A 21,856-nucleotide genomic window follows, 5' to 3' on the forward strand; every position below is an offset into this window, starting at 1 on the left:
GTAAGGGGAATTGGGTCACACACCAGAATACTATAGCTATATCCGTGTACTACTATTGAAAAAAACATTATTGCTCATACTACAGTTTTATCTGTATATTACTTTTAGTGGTGCCACTAGGAAGTTTATTCCCCTCAGGAAATAAACAGATGCTTTTTCCAATACTCATTTCAAGCTCTTCCTAACATCCCCTGGTTCAGCAAAGCTGTGGGGATCAAAGCTAGGTTTCTGTGATGAACTGCTGCATTTTCAGTCTCAGTTCGTGCCACCCAGACTAGCAGAGAAAGGTTATTGGGCATTTTCCACCTCTGTGTAGTGACATGAGGGATATACTAGAATTTTTCTCATCCCTTGGGAGTCTGAACATAAATTTGATCAGTGGCAGGGATGTACAGCACATCAATATTACCTGGCACAAATATTCATGTGAAACAAAATTATGATTGGGATTTATCTCATGCAGTGATGAGAGGGCTGGATTAATATCTGTATGCTTCCTGGAGCACCTCCAAAGAAAGGTTATATACAAATATGCATTGTCAAATACAAAAATATGTGACCCCTGAAGATATGTGATACATAGGTCAGGATTCCTTTAAAAATAGACTGAACAGAGACGTTGACTGTTTTTCTGGTATAACTGATTCAGGTATCAAACGTCTTCTAAAGCATTAAGTTAAAAAAAATTCCTGCTTTTAAAATATGGCAATACTAGAATTATTCCAATTTCTATTTCTCCCAAAATCAGTTCTATTTAATTGTCAAAATTTGCCCTTAAGCTTTCCAATGTCAAACTTATTAACAAGTTATTTAGCTTTCATGAGTCTTAGTTTCCTCACATCTAATTTAGGGATAACAATGGTATCTACTCACAGAATTTGGTGAAATTAAGTAATACAATTCTTACAAGGAACTTATGGTAATAACTGCCACACAGTAAGTGTTCAATATATGTTAGCCATAGTCTTATTGTTGTCTTGTTGTCATTATTATTGTTATTTGGATATTGGAAATTTCCAGATACGCAAACTTCCAGTTTTCTACTATATTTTGATTGTTATGAATATAAGACAAAACAATTAATAGTGGTATTTAACTGTTGGTGAAATCACAGACTACTTTGAGAATCTAATGAAAGCAGTGAACCCTTGTCCCAGAAAAATTGTGTGCATGATTTCAGGGGAATTCATTAATTCCCCACTGGGGTTTATCCATGTATCCTACTTTAGAAACTCTGACCTAGAAGATCAGGTTTGAGCAATGTGACAATCAAAGAACAATTTACGTGGGAGTGACATTTTATAATTTGTGTTTGTTGGGTAGGGGATTGTAGAATAGCAAACAGCACCCACATCTATCAGTCACGTATTCCTACACAGTCATCTGATAGTCTAAATAAAACCATGATGCAAGACATCAGAAACAGGAAATGGCTTACTTCAGTGAAACCGCCTTTCTTCCTAAGCATGATGGCCTGAGTGGTAGACATTTAAAAGTAAGAGGTGATAAGGAGCAGCAAAAAGCACTGGGCAGGATATCTCGCAATTGCACCTGCTTCAAAAGCCTCAGGCAACTTTCCTTTGAGAAAACTCTCCATCTGTAATTTTCACTTCTAAGCTGTTATAATCACATTGTTGACATGATTGAAAACTGGTGTTTACAAGTAAAACTGAAGCAATTGGCATGGCTATCTTTGAATTTAATTACTGTGATTTTCAATGTTCCCTTAGATAAGTTAACTACATTCTTACAACTACTTATGGACTGTTTTGTTCTAAAAATATTTTTAAGCATTTATAATTGCCAGACTATGTGGTAGAGGCTAGTATTTTGAAGACCAATAATCACTGCCTCTACCTTTGTGCAATTCACATTCTAAATGTCTAAGAGACAAACATCTAATAATTTCTTTTTTTTTTATTATTATTTTATTATTATTTTTTTGAGACAGAGTCTCACTCTGTCGCCAAGGCTGGAGTGCAGTGGCCGGATCTCGGCTCACTGCAAGCTCTGCTTCCCGGGTTCCCGCCATTCTCCTGCCTCAGCCTCCCGAGTAGCTGGGACTACAGGCGCCCGCCACCTCGCCCGGCTAGTTTTTTGTATTTTTTAGTAGAGACGGGGTTTCACCGTGTTAGCCAGGATGGTCTTGATCTCCTGACCTCGTGATCCGCCCGTCTCGGCCTCCCAAAGTGCTGGGATTACAGGCTTGAGCCACCGTGCCCGGCCCTAATAATTTCAATGAAATGTCATCAGTCCATAGCATGGGCTGGGAGTCTGAAAGGGAATAACAGCTCAACTTGTGCTGCTAAGAAAGTCCTCTGTAGGCTATAGATGGCTAGTTAGAGGTTTAAGTTCTTCTTTAGATGAAAGTAGGATATTTACTTGCAGTATTAATAGAGAAGTGAAGATACCAAGTATTGCTTAGCAAATTAATGAGCTATTTTTGGGAGGAAGTATTTTATTTTTGCACGTATTTTTGGGTATCCTTTTGGCTAGAATCCTTTTTTTCTGAGACAAGGTCTCACTCTATTGCCCAGGCTGTACTTCAGTGGTGCAATTTTGGCTTACTATAGTCTTAACTTCTTGGGCTCAAGTGATCCTCCTGCCTCAGCCCCCTGAGTAGTGTGTGTCACTCAATGCCCAGCTGATTTTTTGAAACAGTTTTTGTTGTTGTTGTTGTTGTAGAGATGGGGGTCTCACTATGTTGCCTCGGCTGGTCTTGAACTTCTGGGCTCAAGTGATGGTCCTGCCTCAGCCTCCCAAAGTGCTGGGACTACAGGCATGAGCCATGGTGCCAGGCAGGGCAGTATCTTATGTTGAATAACTATTTAAATATGAAAATCCAGAATTACTGTACTAGGATTAGAATGATCAGATGTTCTGATCTGGGAGTCCAGCTGAACAACAAGGGATGGGGCAGCTGGGTGGGCAAAAGGAAAGAACACTATGGAAGTGAAAGACGACCCTGAGAAAGATACCAGGTAAGGCTGCACTACAGCTAGTGAGAACTAGCCATCGCTGAGTTAGGTCGCTTAGTGTTCAACATAAGGGGCCAAATGTTGCATCTTCAAAGACAGCTAAGAGGACAAGGCTTGAGTTCCATTGTGCCTGAAAGGGAAGTGGAGAAAGGATAAACTTCCACAAGAAATCAGACTTCTTAAATAATCAGGGAAAAGTAGAACTAAGAGCTACACTCACTTGGCCTCTTTCTTCCACGAATGTCTAAGTACCCATGAATCTAACATGAGCTAGGAACCTGCCTGAATAGAGAGATTAAAATGAAGAAATTCATGATACTTTTTTGTTTTTTTGTTTTTGTTTTTTTTTGGTTTTTTTGAGGCAGAGTCTCGCTCTGTCGCCCAGGCTGGAGTGCAGTGGCCAGATCTCAGCTCACTGCAAGCTCCGCCTCCCGGGTTCACGCCATTCTCCTGCCTCAGCCTCCCGAGTAGCTGGGACTACAGGCGCCGCCACCTTGCCCGGCTAGTTTTTTGTATTTGTAGTAGAGACGGGGTTTCACCGTGTTAGCCAGGATGTTCTCCAACTCCTGACCTCGTGATCCGCCCGTCTTGGCCTCCCAAAGTGCTGGGATTACTGGCTTGAGCCACCGCGCCCAGCCCGATACTTTTAAAGATTATCCATTCTTTTAAAGCAGTTTATACTTTTCCAAGTCTTCTTACATCCATTCACTAACTTAGCCTTCAGAAAAACTCTGTAAAGAAGGGCATACTACCATTTTATAGATGAGGGACACTGAGACTTAAAAATTAGGGTCCTTTCATTAGGCCAAACTTCATGTCTGTTTTATGTACATGAAATTTCCCCCTCGTGTAACTAAATGCTACAAAGTTTCAGACTCATCATATAGTAATTGTTAAACAATGGACCAAAAGAATGTATAGATGAAATACTTTTGAGAAAAGGGAAGAAAAATAAAGCTAGCCTCAAGCAGACTCCAAGCCACAAGGGCACTAGTAAATCAATCCTTCTCGTTTTGTTATGGATGCCTGTATGTCAGGGGCATTTATTTGACTTTCCCTTGTTTCATGGGACTTGATCCATTTCAAACACAGGAACAGATGGAAAACTAATAGTGCAGTCACTGCAGATCACCAAGAGGCAAAGCATCTGGGGATCCCTGTGGACTTTCCACGGAGAAGCCATGGTCCTGCTGCAGTGAGTCAGAACTTCATGAGAGCCCCATGCAGACCTACTGGAATTCAGAACTGGAGAAGGCTGTGCTGCCTACCTGTATTTGGCTTCCTCTGTCCTAACAGGGAGGGTACCATTCTCTCCTGGCCCCTCCCCTGGTCCCTTTCATTTCTTCTGCTCTGCATGGGAAACCATTTTCTTGTCACAGAAATGTTCCCCTTTGGAGTAAGCAGAAAGAGAATGAGCAGATAAAAGCAGTCGCTACTGTTTCCTCTTTGATGCCATCCATCCTTTGTATTAGTACCTCAATCACCTTATGTAACACTATCTTACCTGAGTATAACTATCTTCTAGCCTCACCCTGAGTTTGAAATGCTTTAGTCCCTCCCTCTCTTCCTCATTTTCTCCCTCCTTCCCTCATTCCTTCCCTTCCCCTCCCTTGCTTCCCTCCCTACCTTCCATTGAATATCTATTGATAATTTCCTAAATTCTAGGCACTTTGCTATCTAGTGGTAAATGATGTAGACTTAGTCCCTGATCTCAAGGAATTTATATTCTATTAAAAAATACAGACCTTGGGAGGCAGAGCAAGATGGCTGAATAGAAACCTCCACAGATCATCCTCCCTGCAGGAACACCAAATTTAACAACTATCTACACAGGAAAAGCACCTTCGTAGGAACCAAAAGTCAGGCGAGTGATCACAGTACCTGGTTTTCACTTCATATCACTGAAAGAGCCACTGACAAGGGTAGCAAAAACAGTCTTGCCACCCCTTCCCCATCCCGCATATCTCATGGCATGAAGAATCTGTGAGCTTGGGGGAGGAAAAGTACTGTGACTTTGGGACTTTGCATTGGAACTTGGTGCTTCCCTATCACAGTGGAAAACAATACCAGGCAGAAGTCAGCCAACACCCAGGGAGGAAGCACTTGGACCAGCCCTAGCTAGATGGGAATCATCTATCCCAGCAGTTGGCATGTGAGCTCCGACAAGCCCCACCACGGTGGACTAAAGTGGTTTGGGGTCTTCAATCAACTTAGCAGTCTAAGCTGCAAGAACTGCAACTCCTAGGCAAGTCCTAGTGCTGTGCTGGGCTAAGAGCCCATTCACTTGGTGGGCATGTGACCTAGTAAGATACCAGCTGGGGTGGCTAAGGGAGTGCTTGCACCACTCCTCCCCCAAGCCCAGGCAGCACAGTTTGCAGTTCCAAAAGTGACCCCTTCCATCTGCTTGAGGAGAGAAGATGGAAGAGTAAAGAGGACTTTGTCTTGCAACTTGGATACCAACTCAGCTACAGTCAGATAGGGCACCACACAAAGTTGGAAGGACCCCATTGCAGGCTGTGGCTCTTGAACAAGATTTCTAGATAAAACCTGGGCCAAAACTCGCTGCCTTGAAGGGAAGAACCCAATTCTGGCAGGATTCATCAGCTGCTGACTTAAGAGCTCTTGGCCCTGAATAATCAGCAGTGGCAGCCAAGTGGTACATGCTATGGGCCTTGGGTGAGAATCTGAGACATGCTGGCTTCAAGTGTGACCTAGCATATTCCCAACTGTGGTGGCCATGAAGAAAGATTCTTTCTGCTTGAGAAAAACAGAGGAAGAGTAAAGGAGACTTTGTCTTGCATCTTAGGTACCAGTTTGGCCACAGGGGCTAGAGCACCAAGTGGGCCCTTGGGGTTCCCATTCCAGGTCTTGGCTCATGAATGGCATTTATGGACCTGATCTGGGCTAGAGGGGGGCCCACTGCTCTGAAGGGAGAATCCTGGGGCTGGAAGCATTCATTACAAGCTGACTGAAGAGTCCATGGACCTTAAGTGAACACTGGTGGTACTTTGGCAGTATTCCCCATGGCTCCTTGGAGGTGGTAGCCATGGGGAGAGGCTACTCTGCCTGTGGAAAGCAGAGGGTAGAGCGGGAAGGACTTTTTATTGTGCTTTGGGTACCAGCTCAGATGCAGCAGAATAGAGTACCAGGTAGCTTTCTAAGGTTCCTGACTCCAGGACCTGGCTCCTGAATGCCATCTCTGAACCCATCCAGGGCCCAGAGGAACTCTCCACCCTGAAGGGAACTCTTTACCCTGAAGGGTGGCTGGTTCTGCCACTTGCTGATTATAGAGTTCTAGGGCCTTGAGAAAACATAGGTAGTAGCCAAGTAGTGGTTACAGCAGGCCTTGGGTGAGACCTAGTGCTGTGCTGGCTTCAGGTCTGACCCAGTGCAGTTCCGGTGGTAGTGACCACAGGGGTGCATGTGTCACTCCTTCCCCATCTCCAGGTGGCTCAGCACAGAGAGATTGTGTGTGGGAGAAAGTACGGCAAGAGAGTAAGAGTCTCTACCTAGTAATCCAGATAATTGTTCTAGGTCTTATCCAAAATCACCAAGGTGGTGCCTCTATGAGTCTATAAGAGCCATAGCATTACTGGGCTTGGGGTGCCCCCTAATGCAGATATGGCTGCAGTGACCAAAAAATTAGATCCCAACATCCAAGTCCCTTCAAATACCTGCAGAGCTCTCCCAAGAAGGATGCGTACAAACAAACCCAGACTGCAATGACTACAATAAATACTTAACTCATCAATGCTCAGACACTGATGAACATCTATAAACATCAAGACCATCTAAAAACATGACCTCATCAAATGAATAACATAAGGAACCAGGGACCAAACCCAGAGAAACAGAGTTATATAACCTTTCAGAGAGAAAATGCAAAATAGGTGATTGGGGGAAACTCGAAATTCAAGATAATACAGTGAAGAAATTCAGAATCCTATCAGATAAATTTAATAAAGAGATTCAAATAATTAAAAAGAATTAAGCAGAAATCCTGGAGATGAAAACATGCAATTGACATACTAAAGAATGCACCACAGTCTCTTAATAGGAGAAGTGATCAAGCAGAAGGAAGAATTAATGAACTTGAAGACAGTGTATTTGAAAATAGAGGAGACAAAAGAAAAAAGAATGAAAAAGGAATAAAGCATGCCTGTAAGATCCAGAAAATAGCCTCAAAGGGGCAAACCTAAGAGTTATTAGCCTTAATGAGGATGTAGAGACAGATAGGGATGGAAAGTTTATTCAAAGTGGTAATAACAGAGAACTTCCCTAACCTAGACAAATATATCAATATTTAAGTACCACAAGGTTATAGAACACCAAACAGACTGAATCCAAAGAAGACTGCCTCAAGACATTTAACAATCAAACTCTCAAAGGTAAAGGAAAAAGAAAGAATCCTAAAGGCAGCAAGAGAAAATAAACAAATAACATAGAATGGAGCTCCAGTAAATCTAGCAGCTGACTTTTCAATGGAAATCTTATAGGCCAGGAAAGAGTGGCATTACATATTTAAAGTACTGAAAGAAAAAAAACTTTTATCCTTGAATAGTATATCTGGCAAAAATTGCTTTAAGCACGAAGGAGAAATAAAGACCTTCCCAGACAAACAAAAGCGGAGGGATTCCTTTAACACCAGACCTGTCCTACAAGAAATGCTAAGGGGAATTCTTCAATCTGAAAGAAAAGGATGTTAGTGAGCAATAAGAAATCATCTGAAGTTTCAAAAATTACTGGTAATAGTAAGCGCCGAGAAAAACACAGTATAACACTGTCATGGTGGTATGCAAACTTAAGTAGAAAGACTAAATGATGAACCAATCAAAAATAATAACTATGACAACTTTTCAAGAAATAGCCAGTACAATAAAACATTAAAAAAACAACAAAAAGTTAAAAAGCAGGGGGCAAGTTGAAGTGTAGAGTTTTTGTTAGTTTTCTTTTTGCATATTTGTTTATGCAATCAGTGTTAGGTTGTCATCAGTTTAAAATAATGGGGTATAAGACAGTATTTGCAAGCCTTATGGTAACCTCAAATTGAAAACATACAACAGATACATAAAGTATAAAAAGGAAGAGATTAAAACATACCACCAGAGAAAAATTATCACTAAAAGGAAGACAGGAAGGAATGACAGAAATAAAAAGAAGACCACAAAACAACCACAAAACTAGTAACAAAATGGCAGGAGTAAATTCTTACTTATCAATAATAACATTGAATGCAAATGGTCTAAATTCTCCAATCAAGAGACACAGAGTGGCTGAATGGATAAACAATAAGACTCAACTATCTCTTGTCTACAAGAAACACACTTCACCTATAATGACTCATATAGACTGAAAACAAGGGATGGAAAAAGACATTCTATGCTAATGGAAACCAAAAAAGGGCAGGAGTAGCTATATTTCTACCAGATAAAATAAATTTCAAGACAAAAACTGTAAGAAGAGACAAAGAGGGCTCATTATATAATGATAAAAGGGTAAATTCAGCAAGAGGATATAACCATTGTAAATATATGTACACCCAACACCGGAGCATGCAGAGATACAAAGAAAATATTATTAGAGCTTAAGAGAGAGATAGAACTCAATACAGTAATAGCTGGTGACCCTACTTTCCGGATTGGACAAATCATCCAGACATAAAATCAACAAAGAAACAATGGACTTAATCTGGACTACAGGCCAAATGGACCTAATTGATATCTACAGAACATTTTATTCAACAGTTGCAGCATATACATTCTCCTTAGCATGTGGATCATCCTTGAGAATAGATCATATGTTAGCACAAAACAAATTTTTAAAAATTCCAAAAAATTGAAATCATATCAAGTATATTCTCTGACCAGAATGGAATAAAACTAGAAATCAGTAACAAGAGGAATTTTGGAAATTCAACAAACACATGGAAATTAAACAGTATGCTCCTGAATGACCAATGGGTCAATGAAGAAATTAAGAAAATTTAAAAATTTCTTGAAACAAATCATATCAGAAACAAAACATACCAAATCCTATGGGATGTAGCAAAAGCAGCACTAAGAGGGAATTTATAGCTATAAACACTACATCCAAAAAAAAAAAAAAAAAAGACAACCTTCAAATAAATAACCTAAGAATGCATCTTAAAGAACTAGAAAAGTGAGAGCAAACCAAACCCAAAATTAGTAGCATGAAAGAGCAGAAATAAATGAAACTGAAATGAAGACAATACAAATGATCAATTAAAAGTTGTTTCTTTTCTTTAAAGTTAGTTTTTTGAATAAACAAAATTGACAAACCTTTAGCCAGACTATGGAAAAAGAGAGAAGACCTAAATAAATAAAATCAAAGATGAAAATGAAGACATTACAGCTGATACTACAGAAACTCAAAGGATCTGTATTTGTCTGTTTTCATGCTGCTGATAAAGACATAACAAGACTGGGTAATTTATAAAGGAAAAGAGGTTTAATGCACTCACAGTCACACGTGGCTGGAGAGACTCACAATCATGGCAGAAGGCGATAGGCATCTCTTACATGGTGGCAGGCAAGGGAGAATGAGACAGCCAAGCAAAAAGGGAAACCTCTTATAAAATCATCAGATCTTGTAAGACTTACTCATTACCACGAGAAAAGTATGGGGAAAACACCCCTGTGATTTAATTATCTCCTACTGGGTCCCTCACACAACATGTGTGAATTATGGGAGCTACAATTCAAGATGAGATTTGGGTGGGAAAACATCCAAAACATATGATGATCACTAGAGACTACTATGGGCAAGTATATGCCAGTAAATTGGAAAACCTAGAAGAAACGTATAAATTCCTATATAAATAAAATGTACCAAGATTGAACCATGCGGAAATCCAAAACCTGAACTCACCAATAACAGCTAATGAGATTAAAGCTGTAATAAAATCTCCCAGCAAAGAAAAGTCCAGGACCTGATGGCTTCACTGCTGATTTTTACCAAACATTTAAAGAAGAACTAATGCCAATCCTGCTCAAACTATTCCAAAAAATAAAGAAGGAGGGAATACTTCAGAACTCACTCCACAAGGCCAGTATTACCATGATACCAAAACCAGACAAAGACACAGGAAAAAAGAAGACTACAAGCCAATATTCCTAATAAACACTGTTGCAAAAATCCTCAACAAAATACCAGCAAACCAAATTCAAGACCACATTAAAAACATCATTCATCATGACCAAGTGAAACTTATCCCAGGGGTGCAAGGATGGTTTAACCTACACAGATCAATCAATGTGATATATTATATCCACAGAATGAAGGACAAAAACCACATGATCCTTTCAATGGATGCTGAAAAAGCATTTGATAAAATTCAATATCCCTTCATAAAAAATCCCTCAAGAAACAGATTATAGCAAGAATATACCTCAACATAACAAAAGTCATATGTGGCAGACCCACAGTTAGTATCATGCTGAATGGGGAAAAACTGAAAGTGGTTTCTCTAAGATCTGTAACATTACAAAGATTCTCAGTGTCACTCTGTTATTTAACATAGTACTGGAAGTCCTAGCTAGAGCAATCGGATAAAAGAAAGAAGCAAAGGGCATCCAAATTGGAAAGGAAGAAGTCAAATTATCCTTGTTTACAAATGACATGATCTTATATTTGGAAAACCCTTAAGACTCCACCAAAAACGTATTAGAACTGACAAATTCAGTGAAGTTGCAGAATACAAAATCGATATAAAAAATCAGTGGCATATCTATATGCCAACAGTGAACAATCTGAAAAAGAAATTTAAAAAGTAATCCCATTTACAACAGCTAAAAAGAAAATTAAATAGCTAGGAATTAAAAGAAGTAAATGGTCTTTACAATGAAAACTTTAAAACCTTGATGAAAGAAATTGAAGAGGACACACAAAAAATAGAAATATTCCATGTTCATAAATTGGAAGAATCAATATTGTTACAATGTCCATACTACTGAAAGTAATCTACCAATTCAATGCAATCTCCATTGAAATATCAATGACATTCTCCACCGAAATAGAAAAAACAATTCTAAAATTTATATGGACCCACAAAAGACCCAAAATAGCCAAAAGTATCCTGAGGAAAAATAAAACTGGAGGGATCACATTACCTGACTTCAAAATATACTACAGTGCTACAGTAGCCAAAACAGCATGGTACTGGCATAAAAACAGACACACAGACCAATGGAACAGAACAGAGAACCCAGAAACAAATCCATACACCTACAAAGAACTCATTTTCAACAAAGGTGCCAAGAACATACACTGGGGAAAAGACAGTTTCTTCAATAATAACTCATGCTGGGAAAACTAGATATCCATGTGCAGAAGAATGAAACTAGACTCCATCACTTGTCATATACGAAAATCAAAGTGGATTAAATATTTAAATCCCAGACCTCAAATTATGAAACTACTACAAGGAAACATCAAGGGCACTCTCCAGGACATTGATTTGGGCAAAAATTTCTTGAGTAATACTCCACAAGCACAGGCAACCAAAGTAAAAACGGATAAATGGGATCACATCAAGTTAAAAAGTTCTGCACAGCAAAGGAAACAATCAACAAAGTGAAGACACAACCCATAGAATGGGAGAAAATATTTGTAAACTATACATCTGACAAGGGATTAGTAAGCCAAATATATAAGGAGCTCAAACAACTCTATAGTAAAAATTTTAATATAATAATTCAATTTAAAAATGGGCAAAATATTTGAATAGACATTTCTCAAAAAAAGACAGACAAATGGCAAACAGGTATATGAAATGGTGCTTGACATCATTGATCAGCAGAGAAATCCAAATCAAAACTACAATGAAATATAATAACATCTCACCCCAATTAAAAGAAAGGGAATAACAAATGCTGGTGAGGACATGGAGAAAAGGGAAGTCTTGTACACCGTTGGTGGGAATATAAATTAGTACAATCACAATGCAGAGCAGTTTGGTGGTTCCTCACAAAACTAAAAAGAGAGCTACCATATGATCCAGCACTCCCTAGCAGCATATACCCATATACTGCTAGGTATATGCCCTAAAGAAAGGAAATTGATATATCAAAAAATATCTGTACTCCCATATTTATTGCAGCACTATGTACAACAACCAGGATTTGTAAGCAACCTGTGTTCATCAACAGATGAATGGATAAAGAAAATGTGATACATATACACAATGAAGTACTATTCAGCCATAAAAAAGAATGAGATCCTGTCTTTTGCAACAACACGGATAGAAATGAAGATCATTATGTTAAGTGAAATAAGTCAGGCACAGAAAGACAAACACATGTTGTCACTTGACTGTGGGAGCTAAAAATTAAAACAATTGAACTCATGGAGCTAGAGAGTAAAATAATGGTTACCAGAAGCTCGGAAGGTAGCGGGGGAGTGGAAGGAAAGTGGGGATGGCTAATGGGTACAAAAACATTAGAAAGAATGAATAAGATGCGGTATTTGATAACACAGCAAGTGACTACAGTCAATAATAACTTAATTGTACATCTTAAAATAACTAAAAGAGTATAATTGGATTGTTTGTAGCACAAAGGATAAGTGCTTGAGGTGATGGATACCCCATTTACCATGATGTGATTATTATGCATTGCATGGCTGTATCAAAACATCTCACATACCCCATAAATATATATACCTACTATATACCCACAAAAATTAAAAACTAAAAAAAAGAAATACCAACTTAAAGAAATAGAAAATTATAACAATATGGTTAGTTATGATTATTTAGAAAAACAAAGGGTTAATCTGGGGCTAAGTTGGGACAGTCACTTGAAAAATATTTGCAAATGGTTCATTATGCCCTAACAAACCAGCCCTATTTGCCTCGCCTCTGGCAAGTCACTAAATCCTTGTGTGACCTAATCTCTGAACTGTAAAATGAGAGAACTGAGTATTTGGCTTAAAAAAATTACCATATTTTATTGATTTTAAGGTGCCAGCAATTGTAAGGCACACTGTTACTTTATTTGCTGCTAAGAAAGAATATGGCTGGGTGTGTGGCTCACGCCTATAATCCTAGTACTTTGGGAGGCTGAGGTAGGAGGATTGCTTGAGCTCAGGAGTTTGAGACCACTCTGGGCAACTTGGCGAAACTCTGTCTCTACAAAAACATTTAAAAATTACCCAGGCATGGTGGTGTGCTCCTGTAGTCCCAGTTACCTGGTGGGAGATGGCGGGGAGCTGAGGTGAGAGGATTGCTTGAGCCTGGGAGGTTGAGGCTGCAGTGAGCCATGATTGCAATACAGCATTCCAGCCTGGGTCAGAGCAAAACCCTGTCTCAAACAAAACAAAACAAAACAAAACTGCAAAACAAAATGCTGTCAAGCAAACTACAACATAATGCTTATCACTAAGATTGTTAAGTATTATACTTATTAAATAATGCAAAGGGCATGCATGAAAAGAAAAATGTCAGTGAAATAAATCAGTCAAGGTACTCCTACAACTTTTCCACATTCACCCTCTGAACCAGTGTCATTGATGTCCATATTTTCTATATGATATTGTCCTCATCACTAGTCCTTTGGGCCACCAAGAGCACTGTGATGCTGCATTTTTTACAGTGCTCTGTTACTGTCCCTTGGATTTTCTTTCAAGCTGCTGAGGCTTATTTGGCAAGTTTCAATTTTTTTGAAAAATTACTTTATGAAGCCTGAAGAAATATTGAGTATAATTAAACCATAATCTAGGGTTAGATACAACTTAATAATAGTTCAATTCCAAAAGAAAAGTTATTGCAGGTGAGACCATAACATTTCCCAACACGATTTTAAGACACTGTGCTGATTTCTCAAAATAACTCTGAGGAACCCATATTTACAGTAGAAGGAGTTTTTATGAAAAATCTGGCATTAGGTATCTTTGTTGCATGATTGTATATATATGTACGTATAATACAACGTTAGATGCACCATCACCCCCCAACCCCCGGTGTATAGTTGAAAAATCCACATGTAACTTTTCACTACCCCAAAACTTAACTATTAATAGCCTACTGTTGACTGGAAGCTTTACTGACAACATAAACACATATCATGTATGTTATATGTATGATATACTATATTCTTATAACAAAGAGAATGTTAAGAAGATCATAAGGAAGAAAACATATTTACTATTTATTAAGTGGAAGAGGATCATCATAAAGGTCTTCATCCTTGTCTTCCTCATGTTAGGTAGGCTGAGAAGGAGGAAGAGGGGGTTGGACTTGCTATCTCAGGGGTGGCACAGGTGGTAGAAAATCTGTGTTTATGTAGACCTGTGCAGTTCAAACCTGTGTTGTTCAAGGGTCAACTGCATATACTGTGTGTATGTGTTTGTGTGTATATATATATATATATACACACACATATAATCCAACATATGAGCTGTATACACACACACACACACACACACACAATCCAACATCATAAGAACTAGAAAACAGAAATTGTGTTCCTTAACATCAGTATTAGAGTGTAGAGTTTGAGGCTTGGATTTAGAAATGCTTTTCAATATGTAGGGTTTGGAAAAGGAGCAAACATCTTGTTTTCAAAACCTGAAGTTTTTCTCAGGACTTATGGCCATAACTGCCACAGAGGAAAAAAGGGAAGCTTTTCCCACTGTAATTGTTCATCTGTGTCAGAAAGTCCCATATTCTGTGTAGATCTTGTAAATATTTTGCTAGATTTATGGCAAAGAGAGACATTGATGCTGCAACTGAAGCAAAACAGAAACTTGAAAAAGAAACCGAAGAAAGGATGGAGAAGGAAATCCAATGGGAGACAAGTTTATTTCATGAAGATGGAAGATGTTGCATTTATGATGAACCATTACTGAATTATCTTGGTGCTGCCAAGCATTGGTTTAGGAATTTCTATTTATTTGATTTTTTTATGTTACTGCAAGTGGTACTGCTTTTTAAATTTCCAATTCTTCATTGTATAGAATTAAATACTATTGATTTTTAACTGTAAAAAAAAAAAGTCTCATATCCCTGAGATAGGAACCATTGCAATAAGAAGGGAATGAACAGGTTCTCCCAAAGGGAGAATGTTTGTTGCTTATTATGCTTACTGCTCTGGCTATCAGGTGTAAACTTCGCATTTCCTAGCCCAATGCTTGGCAGCACCAACATAATTCAGTAATGGTTCATCATAAACCCAACATCTTCCATCTTCATGAAATAAGCTTGTCTCCAATTGAATTTCCTTATCCTTCCTTTCTTGGGTTTCTTCTCTTTGTCTTTTCCAAGTTTGTGTTTTTGCTTCAGTTGCTGCATCAATGTCTCTGATTTTTTTTTTTTAAATACTTCAAGTTCTAGGGTACATGTGCACAACGTGCAGTTTTGTTACATATGTGTACATGTGCCATGTTTGTGTGCTGCACCCATTAACTCATCATTTACATTAGGCATTTCTCCTAATGATATTCCTCCCCCCTCCACCCCACAACAGGCCCTGGTGTGTGATGTTCCCCACCCTGTGTCCAAGTGTTCTTATTCTTCAATTCCCACCTATGAGTGAGAACATGCAGTGTTTGGTTTTCAGTCCTTGCGATAGTTTGCTCAGAATGATGGTTTCCAGCTTCATCCATGTCCCTACAAAGGACATGTACTCATCCTTTTTTATGGTTGCATAGTATTCCATGGTGTACATGTGCCACATTTTCTTAATCCAGTCTATTATTGATGGATATTTGTGTTGGTTCCAAGTCTTTGCTATTGTGAATAGTGCTGCAATAAACATACGTGTGCATGTGTCTTTATAGCAGCATGATTTATAACCCTTTGGGTACATACCCAGTAATGGGATTACTGGGTCAAATGATATTTCTAGTTCTAGATCCTTGAGGAATCGCCACACTGTCTTCCACAATGGTTAAACTAGTTTACAGTCCCATCAACAGTGTAAAAGTGTTCCTATTTCTCCACATCCTCTCCAGCACCTGTTGTTTCCTGACTTTTTAATGATCGCCATTCTAACTGGTGTGAGATGGTATCTCATTGTGGTTTTGATTTGCATTTCTCTGATGACCAGTGACGATGAGAATTTTTTCATGTGCCTGTTGGTTGCATAAATGTCTTCTTTTGAGAAGTGTCTGTTCATATCCTTCACCCACTTTTTGATGGGATTGTTTGATTTTTTCTTGTAAATTTGTTTAAGTTCTTTGTAGATTCTGGATATTCGCCCTTTGTCAGATGGGTAGATTGCAAAAATTTTCTCCCATTCTGTAGGTTGCCTGTTCACTCTAATGGTAGTTTCTTTTGCTGTGCAGAAGCTTTTTAGTTTAATTAGATCCTATTTGTCTATTTTGGCTTTTACTGTCGTTGCTTTTGGTGTTTTAGTCATGAAGTCCTTGCCCATGCCTATGTTCTGAATGGTATTGCCTAGGTTTTCTTCTAGGGTTTTTATGGTTTTAGGTCTAAGTCTTTAATCCATCTTGAATTAATTTTTGTACAAGGTGTAAGGAAGGGATCCAGTTTCAGCTTTCTACTTATGGCTAGCCAGTTTTCCCAGCACCATTTATTAAATAGGGAATCCTTTCCCCATTTCTTGTTTTTGTCAGGTTTGTCAAAGATCAGATGGTTGTAGATGTGTGGTATTATTTCTGAGGGCTCTGTTCTGTTCCATTGGTCTATATCTCTGTTTTGGTACCAGTACCATGCGGTTTTGGTTACTGTAGCCTTGTAGTATAGTTTCAAGTCACGTAGCATGATGCCTCCAGCTTTGTTCTTTCGGCTTAGGATTGTCTTGGCAAATAATGTGGACTCTTTTTTGGTTCCATATGAACTTTAAAGTAGTTTTTTCCAATTCTGTGAAGAAAGTCATTGGTAGCTTGATGGGGATGGCATTGAATATAAATTACCTTGGGCAGTATGGCCATTTTCATGATATTGATTCTTCCTATCCATGAGCATGGAATGTTCTTCCATTTGTTTGTATCCTCTTTTAGTTCGTTGAGCAGTGGCTTGTAGTTCTCCTTGAAGAGGTCCTTCACATCCCTTGTAAGTTGGATTCCTAGGTATTTTATTCTCTTTGAAGCAATTGTGAATGGGACTTCACTCATGATTTGGCTCTTTGTTATTGGTGTAGAGGAATGCTTGTAACTTTTGCACATTGATTTTGTATGCTGAGACTTTGCTGAAGTTGCTTATCAGCTTAAGGAGATTTTGGGCTGAGACAGTGGGGTTTTCTAAATATACAGTTACATCATCTGCATACAGGGACAATCTGACTTCCTCTTTTCCTAACTGATACCCTTTATTTCTTTCTCCTGCCTGATTGCCCTGACCAGAACTTCCAACACTATGTTGAATAGGAGTGGTGAGAGAGGGCATCCCTCTCTTGTGCCAGTTTTCAAAGGGAATGCTTCCAGTTTTTGCTCATTCAGTATGATACTGGCCGTGGGTTTGTCATAAATAGCTCTTATTATTTTGAGATATGTCCCATCAATATCTAGTTTCTTGAGAGTTTTTAGCATGAAGGGCTGTTGAATTTGTCAAAGGCCTTTTCTGCATCTATTGAGAGAATCATGTGTTTTTGTCTTTAGTTCTGTTTATATGATGGACTGTGTTTATTGATTTGCATATGTTGAACCAGCCTTGCATCCCAGGGATGAAACCGACTTGATTATGGTGGATAAGCTTTTTGATGTGCTGCTGGATTCGGTTTGCCAGTATTTTATTGAGGATCTTTGCATCGATGTTCATCAGGGATATTGGTCTAAAATTCTCTTTGTTTGTTGTGTTCTCTGCCAGGCTTTGGTATCAGGATGATGCTGACCTCATAAAATGAGTTAGGGAGGATTTCCTCTTTTTCTATTGATGGAATAGTTTCAGAAGGAATGGTACTAGCTCCTTTTTGTACCTCTGGTAGAATTTGGCTGGGAATCCATCTGGTCCTTGACTTTTTTTGGTTGGTAGGCTATTAATTATTGCCTCAGTTTCAGAGCCTGTTATTGGTTTGTTCAGGGATTCAACTTCCTCCTAGTTTAGTGTTGGGAGGGTGTATGTGTCCAGGAATTTATTCATTTCTTCTAGATTTTCTAGTTTATTTGTGTAGAGATGTTTATAGTATTCTCTGATGGTAGTTTGTATTTCTGTAGGATCGGTGGTGATATCCCCTTTATAATTTTTTATTGCATCTATTTGATTCTTCTTTCTTTTCTTTATTAGTCTTGCTAGCTGTCTATCAATTAAAACCAGCTCCTGGATTCATTGATTTTTTGAAGGGCTTTTTTGTGTCTCTATCTCCTTCATTTCTGCTCTGATCTTAGTTATTTCTTGCCGTTTGCTAGCTTTTGAATGTGCTTGCTCTTGCCTCTCTGGTTCTTTTAATTGTGATGTTAGGGTGTCAATTTTAGATATTTCCTGCTTTCTCTTGTGGGCATTTAATGTGATAAATTTCCCTCTACACACTGCTTTAAATGTGTCCCAGAGATTCTGGTATGTTGTGTCTTTGTTCTCACTGATTTCAAAGAACATCTTTATTTCTGCCTTCATTATTTACCCCATAGTCACCCAAAATTGACCACATAGTTGAAAGTAAAGCACTCTTCAGCAAATGCAAAAGAACAGAAATTATAACAAACTGTCTCTCAGACCACAGTCCAATCAAATTAGAACCCAGGATTAAGAAACTCACTCAAAAACTGCATAACTACATGGCAACTGAATGTCTCTGATTCTTAAGTTGAAAGTGACATCCTTCTAAAGGCAGTGGGATTCATATTTTTTCTGATCTTTCAACTTCCTATCTTCTTGATTATAGACATCTTCTTGGTATCTAAAAAGACTGCATTTTCCCCTGTTGCATGTTTTGCATACATTATACCATTCCATTCCCCTTCAATTGAGCAAAAGGCTTCTCATCATTTGGAGAAAAAAAATCACAGTGGTAATTCTGTGCTTCCTGTCCCCAGAGAAAGGTTCAGTGTGGAAGATGATATTTGCATTATCACCAGTTTTGGAATAATTAATATTGCTTCTCCTCCTAGTTCCATTCAGAGCACTGTGAGGATAGACCATCCTTAAACACTGGGGAATGTGAGGATGTAATGTTTCTCACAATTTAAACACAAGACACAGGGCTTGTGGCCCCACCCTATGTTGTTTATCCCAATTGACATCCTAAGGAATTTTGATTAGGTCCAGATATCAGCAATGAATTGAATCTTTTTGATAAACACTCAGCATAAAAGGCTGAAGTAGGTAGATGATGGGAAATCTGTTCAGCCACCAATTTTACATTGTTTTTGGAAACCCAGGGAACTGGTCCTTCTAAAACTAGCCCTTTGTTCTCTTTGGTATCATTTGGTAATGTCCAGTAACACTGAAAGATCTTGCTAAAATGGCTTTTTGGTAATCGATTCTTTCCTCCTTGCATGAAAGGCTGAGAGGTACCATTTCATGTTCTGAACCATTCAATCCCTGGTCACCAATGCTCGCAAAAAGGTTGGATATGCAAAAAACGTCTACATATGCTTCTAAAAGAGATCCTCTTTCAAGAAAAAAATGTTGGAAGAACTACTTTAGAAAGATCCATACTAACCCTAACCTGTGACTAGAGGTATGTGATAATGCTCTTATGCTCCTCCACGGACCCTGCCTCCTCCTCGTCAGCTCTCTCATGAGGTGAATCAAATGAGTCAGTATCACTTGTTCCATTGGATGTGAAAGAATTAAGTGATTCTGTGCTATCTGGGCACTTTAGTCTGTTTTCTGCACTGCCATGTGTCAAGACTGAGGCAGATTCAGAAGAATCTATTAAGTGCTTTGGGGATGAGCCATGTTGATGACATTCATCAGCATTGTAGAATTCGTCTTCACTGCTGGAATAAGAGAACTCTGGGACTGTATTTAGAGAAGCCGTTGACATGGCTTGGAGAAGTTGACTGCTACTAGGTGGTGAATGGTCACTGCCTCTACTATTTGGTGTTGGACTCTAATGGTGTCCCAAGGTAACTAGTACAGGTCCAACTGGTCAGGAAGATGAACTCTGCTCTGTCTTATGCAGCTGAGTAGGTTCCGGAGGTGAGACAGTCTAAGAAGGCATTGTGCTGATCACGGGTTCCAAGGGACTGGGTTGATACATTGCATCTACAAGATTAATAGTACTTACAATTCTACCTGTGTGCTTCTCAGCATTATTCTGGTCTTTAGCAATCTGCATCAACACAGTGCAGTGTTTAACTGATTCTACCATGCTATTTGCTTCTCTTTAAGAGTTTCAATTTTCTTTCTCTGTTTATTATCTTTGCAGTTTTGAAGCTTGTGATCAAAAAACTTTAATTGTTCTATCAAGATTTGTAGGTAAGCATCAGCCTCTGGCGCAGTGGTTCACGCCTGTAATCCCAGCACTTTGGGAGTCCGAGGTGGTTGGATCACGAGGTCAGGAGTTCAAGACCAGCCTGGCCAAGGTGGTGAAACCCTGTCTCTACTAAAAATACAAAAATTAGCTGGATGTGGTGGCAGGCACCTGTAATCCCAACTACTGGGGAGGCTGAGGCAGGAGAATTGCTTGAACCCAGGGGATGGAGGTTGCAGTGAGCTGAGATTGCACCACTGCACTCCAGCCTGGGTAACAAAGTGAGACTCCATCTGAAAAAAAAAAAAGTAAGTTTCCTGTCAAAGTTTTGGACACTAGGAACAAATCCTGAATCCAAATCTCTGGAGGTGACAGGAAGGAGGCAAGGAAAGCATGACATCTGAGCCCATAACCTGGCCTTGGGCAGGCACCAGGGACTGTGAGACTCAGGGGCGGAGGTTGGCCCTCTCCCAGACCCTCAGGTTATACTCACCCCACAAGTGTCGAGCAAGAAAGTCATTTGCAAGACCCCCACACTCTGTGCCTCCAGGAGAGGGGTGCTTCTGAGCACCCCTTTTCCTTCCCCACTTGATTGAATCCTCATTTGGCAAGTTTTGATACTTTTGCTTCTTGAACTTATGGAAAAGTGTCAAGAGAACATTTTAGATAACAGTATATATTCCCTCCTCAGGTTTATTTCAGGTTTTATTCGTTTTCAGGTTTATTTCCTGAAACTTCAAGGAGTTATATTTATCCAATGATATCACCAGGAACTGCAACCAAGTAAGTGCATGCACAAGCAATAATAATAATATTATGATTATCACTTGTCTAAGAGCAACTATAAAATGCATCCCAGTTTCACGGTTGTTAAAATGTGTATGTTGGGGGGTAGTTTGTAGGCAATGTATGTATGTATGTATGTATGTATGTATGTATTAGAGACAGGGTCTTACTCTGTCACCCAGCCTGGAGTGCACTGGTATGATCTAGCTCACTGCAACCTTGAATTCCTGGACTCAAGTGATCCTCCAACCTCAGCCTCCTGAGTAGCTGGGATTGCAGGTGCATGCCACCACCCCTGGCTAATTTTTAAATTTTTTGTACAGATAGAGTCTTGTTATTTGCTCAGGCCAGTCTCAAACTCCTGGCCTCAAGTGATCCTCCTGACTCAGCCTCTGAAAGTGCTAGGATTAGAGGCATGAGCCACCACACCGGGCCTCAACTGAAATTCTTCCAGGGAAGATAGACCAAACGGGCATATTTCTAAGTCCTAGGTCCCATCTTCAGCTACACTAGTCAGTTTTTCCCTCTTATTCCTCCACATAAGATTTTGAAAAGAGGTTTCTACTGCTAAAAAAACAAGTGTGGAAGTTTGCTCGATAGGGAGCAAGATGGCCGAATAGGAGCAGCTCCAGTCTTCAACTCCCAGCGCCAGCGACACAGAAGACCGGTGATTTCGGCATTTTCAACTGAGGTACTGGGTTCATCTCACTGGGGAGTGCCGGACGATCGGTACTGGTCAGCTGCTGCAGCCCGACCAGC

General features: G+C 39.3%; 1 protein-coding gene and 1 pseudogene across 3 annotated transcripts in view; both read right to left on the reverse strand.

Annotated features, from left to right (window-relative positions):
• The window catches only part of GRIP1 (glutamate receptor interacting protein 1), a 338,518-nt gene that overhangs the window by 205,700 nt on the left and 110,962 nt on the right, over positions 1–21,856 (reverse strand). The window lies entirely within an intron of this gene.
• LOC112634165 lies at positions 15,092–20,663 on the reverse strand (annotated as a pseudogene).

Source organism: Theropithecus gelada, chromosome 11 (genome assembly GCF_003255815.1).
Source record: "Theropithecus gelada isolate Dixy chromosome 11, Tgel_1.0, whole genome shotgun sequence".
Taxonomy (NCBI): domain Eukaryota; kingdom Metazoa; phylum Chordata; class Mammalia; order Primates; family Cercopithecidae; genus Theropithecus; species Theropithecus gelada.